Source organism: Mus caroli, unplaced genomic scaffold, assembly GCF_978045245.1.
Source record: "Mus caroli unplaced genomic scaffold, Mus_caroli_1 scaffold_2, whole genome shotgun sequence".
Lineage (NCBI taxonomy): Eukaryota > Metazoa > Chordata > Mammalia > Rodentia > Muridae > Mus > Mus caroli.
Window position 1 is genome coordinate 22,758,554 of NW_028227257.1, and position 9,767 is coordinate 22,768,320.

Below are 9,767 nucleotides of genomic sequence, written 5' to 3' on the forward strand. Positions count from 1 at the left end.
GCCCGCCGCACCCTCCCCCACCGCCCCGAGGCAGAAACAAACTTTGTGCAGAGCGTGGCCAGCTACGCCCACCCTCGGGGGCGGGCCCGCAGAGCCAGGGGGCTTCGCCCCGCCCACGCGTCGGAGGGGGCGGGCCCGCGGCACCTCCTTCCTGCGCCCACCCACCTTAGGAATGCAGCATGGCCCGGGCCCGGGGCGGAGCGGTGGGACCAGGGCTCTCCGAGTCAGCTCCAGGGCAGGAAGTGGCCCTCTCCTCCTTTCAAAGAGTGTTTCCGGAGCGCCTACTGTGTGCTCCTCCATGGGGGTGGGGGCACTACCGGGCACAAAGGGTGCCAGTCCCCGTACCTTTGTAAGTTCGCTTCCTCCTCTGGGAGCTTGCCCTTGTGGGGATGGAGAAACTGAGGCTCAGTAGGCTCAGAGTAACTCCCAGGTGCTAAGGGACCAGTTGTTGTTTTGTCCGCTCGTAAGACAAACGGCGCGGCGAAGACCACTTGGGATAAAACCCCAAGCCTAGCGCAGAGGGTCGGCCAGGGGTGAGTACAGGCTGCACCCCAGGAGCGTGGGTGAGGCAGGTACCGTGTCGCAATTTGGAGGTGGCCGCAGTTACTCGCTGGTCCCTGCCTTACCACGTGTGCCAGTGTCCTTTGGCCAGGTGGGTCTAATGATAGAGCCCCGAGCCATTCCCTTGGTGGCTAACCCCAGTTGGAGAGGGTGAGGCTAGGCGCTTCCAGCGGTCCAGGCTAGGGTCATTTTTCCTCAAGTTTTCCTTGCGTCCAAGTTCCCTGACCGACTGACTGTCTCTTGCTGTCTGCGTAAGTGTGGCATAGCCTAATTCCAGCTAACAGGCCTTTTCTGGGTTTGTGATCAATAGGCCCAGAAACCTGAGACCCACGTGCCAGAACCAACAGCATCCGAACAGTCTTCCCTTGATTATTATTTTTTAAATGCTGTTATCTTCTAATCATTTTACTGTTGAGTTTGGGTCTTGGGTCGGACTTAAGAGTGGTGCACCTGTAAGTGACAGAGACAACAGCTGTCATTGCTGCAGCAGACTCAAGCTCTTGTTTTTCGTTGCACTGTAGTCACAAAAACTTTGGCAACCAAAGTTAAGTTTTCTTCCCAGAAGGCCCTAAGCCAGTCAGGATGCCGATTAAAAGCATCTTGAGGTGGGTTTCATAGAAGCCGGACTTGCCTGGAAATCCTTGAAACCAAGATGGCCATCCAAATTTGAAAACATTGCCCAGAACCCCCCTTTTTACTGATGGAGAAACCAAGGCTCGTAGAGTTGGTCACAAGCAATTTCTTAGCCAAGTCATATTCCAGCCACAGACCTTTGAAAGAATGAAGGAGATGGGAAATCTTAGGTAAGAAAAGTAAAAACCAATTAGGTCTTGGCAAAAAGCAGGGACCATCATATAGGTATGACATGGAGGGAAAATAGAGGGACAGCCCAGTGAATCTGAAGATGTGTCCTGGATCTCATACTAGGCATGTGCAGCAGGTATCTTTTCTTTGGGACAGGAGCCTCTGGTAGGCAGTCACAAGCCCACAGGACTCTCCACGGATTCCACCAGTGACCCCAAGTCTGCTCAGATGAGTGACGCGTTCCTCCCCATGGCCAGCAGCAGAGCGGACTGAATGCTGGGTGACAGGTCTGGAGTCTCCCTGACCCACTTGGCAGGATCCAGGGTTGGGGTGAGGGGGCTGGCTCTGTGTCAGGATTTGACATAAACAACTTCCCTAGCCTAAATATACCATGAACTCGACAGATGCCAGGTCTGTCTGCTCTGTAAATGTAGTTTAAGCTCTGTGCATCTTCACCCCAGGCATTCCCATTCCTGGGTTCATGATCCTGGGGCAGCTGTGCATGAAGTTAAAGCTTGCATGAATTCTTCACACTGCTGTTCTGGGAAAGCCAAACGTCTAGGTGCTCTTCCTGGGATCTGGATGGTAACTGATAATCACGGAACCATTCAATCCCGTAAATCTGTGTTCCAAGTCAGAGAGGTCTGGCATGAGTTTATTTTCAGCTAATAATATTCGGCCTAGAAGGGACTTTGGCCAGACGTATTGATAATCCTGACAAGCTTTTTCCAACTGGTGTTTGGTTTGGTTTGTAACAAGTCTCTCTGTTTCTCAGGCTGGCCTCAAACTCCGGTGCTCAAGGATATTCTTGCTTCAGGTTCTCAAATAGCACTGCACACGTGAATCCCCATGCCTGATGGTAAGTTATTATTATTTCTCTCTCTTCTTATTTATTTATTTATTGAGATGTGGGGGGTCTGGAATCCTTCTTGTACTTCAGCTTCCTGAGGCTGTTTGTCCTGCCACACCTGGCTCTCATCTAGTTTTGGTACAGTCAATCTTCTCTAGCAAACGTGAACTTGAAATCCAGCACTATGGATACACACGACTGTTGTGGCAAGAAACCTTTCCCCCATGCCCCCATACAGTAAGAAACTGTGCTGAGCGAGGTGGCTCACGCTTTTAATCTCAGCACTTGGAGGCGGAGGCAAATTGATCTTTGTGAGCTCAAGGCCGTCCTGGTCTACACAGTGAGTTCCAGGCCAGCTAAAGGTACACTGTGAGACCTTGTCTCAAAAGAGAAAGCTTCAATGCTCAGATCTTCCATAAAACGGAAAAAAAAGGAACCCAGTGACTTGGAGGTTTTCTCAACAGCTCCCTCAGGCCTGTGTGTCAAAGCATGTCAGTAAACCCAGCACTCCAGAGGTGAGGCAGGAGAATTGTGAGTTCAAGGTCAGCCTTAGCTCTAGAGCAGTGGTTCTCAACTTTCCTAATGCTGTGACCCTTTAATACAGTTCCTCATGTTGTGGTGACCTCCAACCATAATATTATTTTTGTTGCTACTTCATAACGAAATTTGCTACTGTTATGACTCATAATGTAAATATCTGATCCACAGCATGTGACACTGCCCCCAAAGAGGTCACAACCCCAGGGATTGAGAACCACTGCTGTAGAGCAGGAGACCCTGACTGCATCCATCCCTGGAAGGAGAGAGCCTTCCTGATAATGAGCTCTGGGTCCTGACCTCAGGGGAGGGTCTAGAGTGAGGCAGGAGAGTGGCTACTGGTTCATTTTCCTCTATACTCTGCTCTATAGCAAAGAACTGCAGGTCAGAGAAGCTCATGGTGGGGAGGCTCTGTCTCCAAGCTGCCAGTTCCTAGGGTACCAGATCACAGAGGTGCAGTAAATGTCACAGGAGTCTGCTTTGATTGGAAAAGAAAAGAATCACTGGCCACTGCCCTAGTTATGGGAGTGGCAGAGGGACTGACTATGACAGGCAGTTACCTCACGTGAAGAGGTCTGGGATCCTGCCCGGACCTCTCTTCTAGAGACTTAGGAAGAGCTTAGAGATCAGGTGGAATGGATGGAGGAGGAGCCACAGCAGGCCAGTCTTCAGGATGGAGATTGTGGCCCATGTGAGGTTCTTGTCTCCATCCCATGTGGATTCCCATTTAACTGCTTCTTAAAAGCTGTGATACCCTGTTGGTCAAGCACATGTGATTTTAGCTTTCCTGTAGTTGAGTTTCTTCGCTTACCTAGTTCCCTCCCCCTCCTCCCCCTGGTGCTGGGATAGAATCCAGGCACTCCTGCGTGCTAGCAGTCTTCTCCCATCATATAGGCGCTACACCCCCTTTGATCCTACATCAGAGGGCCAACAGGTGGCAGTTGCCATGGCCTTTATTGGGCAGTCTGCTTCTGACATTAGGAGAAGGATACAACGCCTAGAAGGTCTGCAAACGTTGTCTTTGCAAGACCTGGTTAAGGAAGCAGAGAAAGTGTACCATAAGAGAGAGACTGAGGAAGAAAAAAGAGAAAGAGAGAAGGAGGCTGAGGCTAGAGAAGATAGACAAGATAGAAGGCAGGAAAGAAATTTAACTAGGATTTTGGCTGCATTTGTAGGTGGTAAGGAAGTTTATAGAAAAGCGGGAGGAAATAGACAGACAGGGTACATGGGCAACACAGGGTTGAGAAGACCTCAGAATCCTGAAGGACCTTCACGACCACCTCTAGATAAGGATCAATGTACATACTGTAAAGAAAAGGGACACTGGGCAAGAGACTGCCCCATGAAAGAGACACCAGACCGCCCAAGATTCTCACCATAGAGGATGATGATTAGGGGAGACGGGGCTCGGACCCCCTCCCCGAGCCTAGGGTGACCCTAACTGTGGAAGGGACCCCTACGGATTTCCTTGTTGATACCGGAGCAGAATTTTCAGTCCTGAAAGAGCTACTGGGAAAATTAAGAAACAAGAAAACCAGAGTGATTGGGGCCACTGGTCAGAAGCCGTATTCTTGGACCACTGATTGGAGGGTTGATCTAGGAAGAAGCCAAGTAACCCATTCCTTCCTCGTCATCCCTGAATGCCCCACGCCATTACTGGGAAGAGACTTACTATCAAAATTAAAAGCCCAAATAAGCTTTCCCTCGGAAGGAACCACAGTCACTTGGTAAACCCCCACCTCTATCATTTTAGCTCTAAAATTAGAAGAAGAATACAGATTACATGAGCCTCCAGCCCCATTGAGAAAAGTACTGGAAGGAACCTGGTTAGAGGGATATCCCCAAGCTTGGGTAGAGACTCGGGCATGGGAGAGGCAAAAAGGGTGCCTCCCATCATCGTGATGCTAGAAATGGTGTGACTTCTATCGGGATACGACAGTACCCTATGAGCAAGGAGGCCCGAGAGGGCATCAGGCCTCACATTCAAAGACTCTTGGAACTGGGTGTTCTGGTCCCCTGCCAGTCTCCCTGGAACACTCCGTTGCTGCCAGTTAAAAAGCCAGGCACTGGGCTGGTGAGATGGCTCAGTGGGTAAGAGCACCCGACTGCTCTTCCAAAGGTCCAGAGTTCAATTCCCAGCAACCACATGGTGGCTCACAACCATCTGTAAAGAGATATGGCGCCCTCTTCTGGAGTGTCTAAAGACAGTGACAGTGTACTTACATATAATAAATAAATAAATCTTTGAAAAAAAAAAAAAAAGCCAGGCACTAATGATTATCTACCAGTGCAAGATCTAAGAGAAGTTAACAAAAGAGTACAAGACATTCATCCTACTGTCCCTAACCCTTACAACCTGCTCAGTTCTCTCCCCCGTGACAGACAACGGTACACGGTTCTGGACTTGAAGGACGCATTCTTTTGCCTGAAACTACATCCCATAAGCCAAGTGATTTTTGCTTTCGAGTGGAGAGACCCAGATTTGGGACAGGCTGGACAGCAAACTTGGACACCTTTGCCCCTGGGATTAAAAAATTCTCCTACCCTCTTCGATGAGGCCCTCCACAGAGACTTGGAAGCGCCCAGTAGCCTATCTGTCAAAGAAACTGGACCCCGTGGCTAGCGAATGGCCCTCCTGTCTACAGGCACTAGTAGCCACAGCTGTGTTGGTGAAAGATGCTGATAAATTGACTATGGGCCAAAATGTGACAGTGGTGGCCCCGAACACCCTTGACAGCATTATTCAGCAGCCACCATACCGCTGGATGACTAACCACCCGGATAACCCACTACCAGAGCTTGTTGTTGACTGAGCAGCCGCCACTTTACTGCCTGAAGCTAATGAAACCCCCATACATCACAGTGAGGAGATACTGGCAGAGGAAACTGGGACTCAGCCATACTTAACTGACTGACCATGGCCCGGAGCGGTGGCCTGGTTCACCAATGGAAGCAGCTTCATGGTAGAAGGTTATTGCAGAGCCGAGACAGCGGTAGTGGACAGGTAGTCTGTTATATGGGCCAGCAGCCTGCCTGAAGGAACATCAGCCCAAAGAGCAGAACTTATTGCCCTAACTCAGGCTTTAAGGCTAGCAGAGGGAAAGGCTATTCATATTTACATTGACAGCCAGTATGCCTTTGCAACGGCTCATGTTCACGGAGCAATCTACAGACAGTATGGACTATTGACTTCCCCTGGAAAAGACATCAAAAATAAAGAAGAGATTCTTAGTTTGTTAGAAGCTGTCCACTTGCCCCGTAAGGTGGCGATCATTCATTGCCCAGGACATCAAAAGGGAACCGGACCGATAGAAAAAGGAAATCAGATGGCAGACCAGGTGGCTAAAGAGGCAGCACAGGGACCAATGATTTTGGTAATTAAAACCACACCCCAGCTGGTTGAGGAGATCACAGAAAAAAAGATCCTCACAGAAGAAGAGGGGCTGGAATACTTGACTAATATACACCACCTCACTCACCTGGGACCCAAAAAGATGACAGAGCTAGTCAATAGATCCCCTTACCATATCCCTAGACTACAAAAGGCAGTAGAAGACCTAGTGAAAAACTGTCGAGCATGTGCCCTCACCAATGCCAGGTCCAGCAAGTACCACGGCGGAAGACACTTATGAGGAGATAGGCCTGAGACTTACGGGGAGGTCAACTTTACTGAGGTCAAGCCAGCTCGATATGGGAATAAGTACCTTCTAGTTTTTGTAGATACCTTTTCAGGGTGGGCTGAAGCATTCCCCACCAAGAGGGAAACAGCTAATGTAGTGGCCAAGAAGATACTCGAAGAAATCCTTCCCCGTTTCGGGATACCTAAGGTAATTGGGTCAGACAACGGGCCTGCCTTTGTCTCCCAGGTAAGCCAGGGATTGGCCAGACAGCTGGGGATAAATTGGAAGTTACATTGTGCTTACAGACCCCAGAGTTCAGGACAGGTAGAAACCCCCTCGCCTATCTATGTGACTGTAGAAAATAGAACTTGTCCTGATGTTTCCTCCATTCCCTCATCTCGCCTCCTAGCCTGGCTGAAGGCTCTCGAAATCGTGAGGAAAGAAACCTGGGAGCAGTTGAAAGAAACCTATGCCACCAGCAACTTACCGTTTCCACATCAGTTTGAAGTGGGAGACACGGTCCTGGTAAGGAGGCACCGATTGGGGAACCTCGAGCCACAGTGGAAAGGACCCTACCTGGTACTATTAACTACAGCCACCACCCTTAAAGTAGAAGGAGTCCCCTCTTGAGTTCATGCCTCACATGTTAAGAGGGCTCCCCCTGAGACTGATCTCGTGATGAGTGGACCCTGGAAAAGACTAATACTCCTCTTAAGTTGCGCTTGAGTCGCAAGAGCGACTCAGAACAGAGACTTCAACCCTCATATTCCAATTCAACAAACTTGGGAAGTGCTTAATGAGGAGAGGGACACTGTATGGTCGACCACCACAGTACAACCCCCATGGACCTGGTGGCCTGACCTCGCACCTGATATCTGTAAGTTAGTAGCCGGGTCACTTACCTGGGACCTCCCCGACCACACCGACCTTCATAAACCACCACCCGATAAACAGTGCGTCCCGAGCGGGATAGGGAGCATGTTTGGGTGCTCGGGACAGTTCTACCGAGCCAATCTTTGGTCTGCAGAATTTTATGTTTGCCCTGGCCAAGGCCAACCACGAAAGCTTCGGCATCAGGTCCCAGGTAGAGGTAGGATTCCAATAAGCTTCACCTGTGGTCTCGCAACCCCATGCAGCACAGTAAAAGTCCGGTGCCCCTCCACACTGATGCCGAAGCTTTCGTGGTTGGCCTTGGCTGGTCATAGCTACTGCCCCTTTTTAGCTATGACCAGCCAAACCAAGGTGAGAGAGATAGTTCTAAATACCTTGAGAGCGGGTGTGCCTGGTTCAACAGCCCTAATGGACTTTGTAAAGATAACTATTGCAACCCCATACGTATAAAATTTACTGGCCAAGGGAAACGAGAACGCCAGAGCTGGCTTAAGGGAAACAATTGGGGTTTGCGATTGGACGCAGTAGGGAAAGACCCTGGATTAGTTTTCAAAATCAAATTGACTGTGGTGAGTCCATCCCCAGTGCCCATAGGACCTAACAAGGCCCTCCCAGAGCAGGATCTCCCTGCCAAACCCAAACCCCTGGCTCCGATAATTGAGAACCCCCTCAAGGTCGTCACCCCCCCAAGATTCCCCGACCACAATCTCCTCAGATCCCTAGACGGGACAGAGACTGTTCAACCTGATTAGAGGAGCCTTTTATGCCCTTAACAGCACTGATCCAGATGCTACAGCTGACTGCTGGCTATGCCTGTCCTCTGGCCCTCCCTATTATGAGGGGATCGCCCTTAATGGAGATTTTAACACAACCACCAGTCATGCTTCCTGCTCATGGGGAACAGAAAGAAAATTAACCCTGACTGAGGTGTCGGGAAAGAGCCCTGGTCTCTGCATAGGGACACCATCCCCTTCCCATCAACACCTATGTAACCGAACCCATCCTGTATCTAGGACAAGTACCAGCCATTACCTTGTACCAACACCAGTCGGCTGGTGGGCCTGTAACACGGGACTCACACCGTGTGTATCAACTAATGTGTTTGACTCCTCCAAAGATTTTTGTGTCATGGTTCAGCTTTTACCCCGCGTATATTATCATACTGCCTCCAGCCTAGAAGACAAATATACCAATAAGAGAATTAAAAGAGAACCAGTTACCCTTACCCTAGCTACATTGATGGGGGTAGGTCTCACAGTGAGAGTAGGAACAGGGGTATCAGCCTTAATTGAGGGTAGACAAGGAATCAAGTCCTTGAGAGATTCTATAAATGAAGATTTAAGCATGCTAGAAAAATCTATCGATGCATTAGAGAAATCCTTGACCTCCCTGTCAGAAGTAGTATTACAAAACAGAAGAGATTTAGATTTATTGTCTTTAAGGGAAGGTGGACTATGTGCAGCCTTAAAAGAAGAATGCTGCTTCTACACAGACCACACGGGGATAGTCAGAAACTCTATGCAGAAATTGAGAGAAAGGCTAGAAAAGAGAAAACGAGATCGGGAAGCTCAACAGGGATGGTTTGAGTCGTGGTTCTCTAAATCTCCGTGGATGACCACTTTATTTTCTGCTTTGGCTGGGCCGCTTCTTATTATATGTTTGGCATTGATCTTCGGGCCCTGCTTAATAAATCAGGGAATTGCTTTTGTTAACAGTAGAGTGAATGTAGTGCAGCTTATGGTGCTCCAACACCAATATCAACCTATAGTGAAGATAGAAGAAGAATATGATTCCTACCCACCACATGAGGATACAGCCCTTTAAAATTCTAAGATTAGAATTATTTAGTAGAAGAAGAGGGGAATGAAAGAAAGAAAACCAAATTCAAGGCCCCAGACAGGCCAGCACAAAGGCTGTTCCAGGAACTGACTGGCCATAAAGATAAGAGAGGCATGCAAGGACAATCTCTGGACAGGCCCACTTTAGATTGGGCCACCTGGTCTGGTCTCCTTCTGATACGGTTTGAGTTTAACCAGATGCTCTGCCGCCATAGATAAGCACCCTCCCTTTAGAGTTATTGTTATCCTGACTCACACTTACCGCTTGCTGATGTTTAAACTGTCCAATTATGTGTAACTGCGCCAATTTCCCCTATCCCCCGACTTTTTTTCCTATATAAACCCCTAACTTTTGAGCCTCAGGGCCGATTCCTCTGTCTCCTGTGTGAGACACTTGTCGGCCCGGAGCTCTGTCATTAAACTGCCTCATGTGTTTGCATCAAGACGGTCTTTCATGTTTCCTTGGGTGCACACCATCCCGAGACTTGATGGGGGGGTCTCCCCATGGGGGTCTTTCAGTACACGGAGAGGAGCAGCTTCATGGTTGAAAGTAAGCGAAAAGTGGGGGCAGCAGTGGTCGACGGGAAACAAACCATCTGGGCCAGCAGCTTTCCTGAAGGGACGTCAGCCCAAAAAGCAGAGCTGATCACACTCCTTGCGACTGGC

At 49.3% G+C, this 9,767-nt stretch overlaps 1 long non-coding RNA gene across 1 annotated transcript; it reads left to right on the plus strand.

The window, feature by feature from the left end:
* The first annotated feature begins 1,518 nt into the window (after nt 1-1,518).
* On the plus strand, nt 1,519-9,520 carry LOC147005749 (uncharacterized). The gene is made up of 3 exons (XR_015044738.1): nt 1,519-1,652; nt 2,141-2,224; nt 6,782-9,520. It is a non-coding gene; the product is annotated as an uncharacterized LOC147005749 (long non-coding RNA).
* Nucleotides 9,521-9,767: the final 247 nt, after the last annotated feature.